Source organism: Lolium rigidum, chromosome 2 (assembly GCF_022539505.1).
Source record: "Lolium rigidum isolate FL_2022 chromosome 2, APGP_CSIRO_Lrig_0.1, whole genome shotgun sequence".
Taxonomy (NCBI): Eukaryota; Viridiplantae; Streptophyta; class Magnoliopsida; order Poales; family Poaceae; genus Lolium; species Lolium rigidum.
The window spans coordinates 70,360,002-70,360,807 of NC_061509.1; positions in this window are offsets into that span (position 1 = coordinate 70,360,002).

The window sequence follows — 806 nt, forward strand, 5'->3', positions numbered from 1 at the left end:
TACGGGGCCGAAGCCGTCTACGCCGGCGATATCGAGCACGACGCGCCAAGGATCAAGCTTTACACGGAAGTCTGAAGCCAAAGAAGCTCGTGAAGATGGAGTCGACCTGGTTGAAGAGGTGCGGCTGATGGCCGAGTCCGGGTCTACCGTATACCGACAAAGCCTCCGACGCTATCACAGCCGGAAGGTCCAGTCCTTAGCATTCCGAGAAGGAGACCTAGTGCTCCGGCTGATCCAACGGACAGCCGGACAGCATAAGTTGTCATCCCCATAGGAGGGTCCCTTCATCGTGAGCAAGGCAGTAGGCAATGATTCCTACTATCTCATAGACGCCCAAGAGGCTAAGAAAAACAAGGCAAACAAAACTGACGAGGAGACTAAACGTCCCTGGAATGTCAGGTTGCTTCGACCATTTTACACTTGAGAGCAGGAATGTATGTATCCCTTGTACTCCCTTTTGTAATCTATGAAAAAGCAAGCGTTAAGAGCGCCGATTTCGACAAGTTTTTCACGTACTCTATTGTTTTCGCCAATTGGCTAACACCCTCTCACGCGGACGGCTTAGTAACGTGATCCGGTTTCCGACAGCCGGCTTCCGACCAGCTACAGACCGCAACCCGGCTGTCCGGCTGGCGGGAGTAAGTGCCTAGGGAGCCGGCACGTGAAAGACGGTTAAGAGAAAGAGTGAAAGCGAATTGATTTCCTTGCACAACTCATCCTCTATGTCCATCAACTTTCTTTTCTTGGATTTTTTTCACCCCCTAATTACTAGCTACTTTCTTTTTCTTTTGATCTCAAGCCGCATT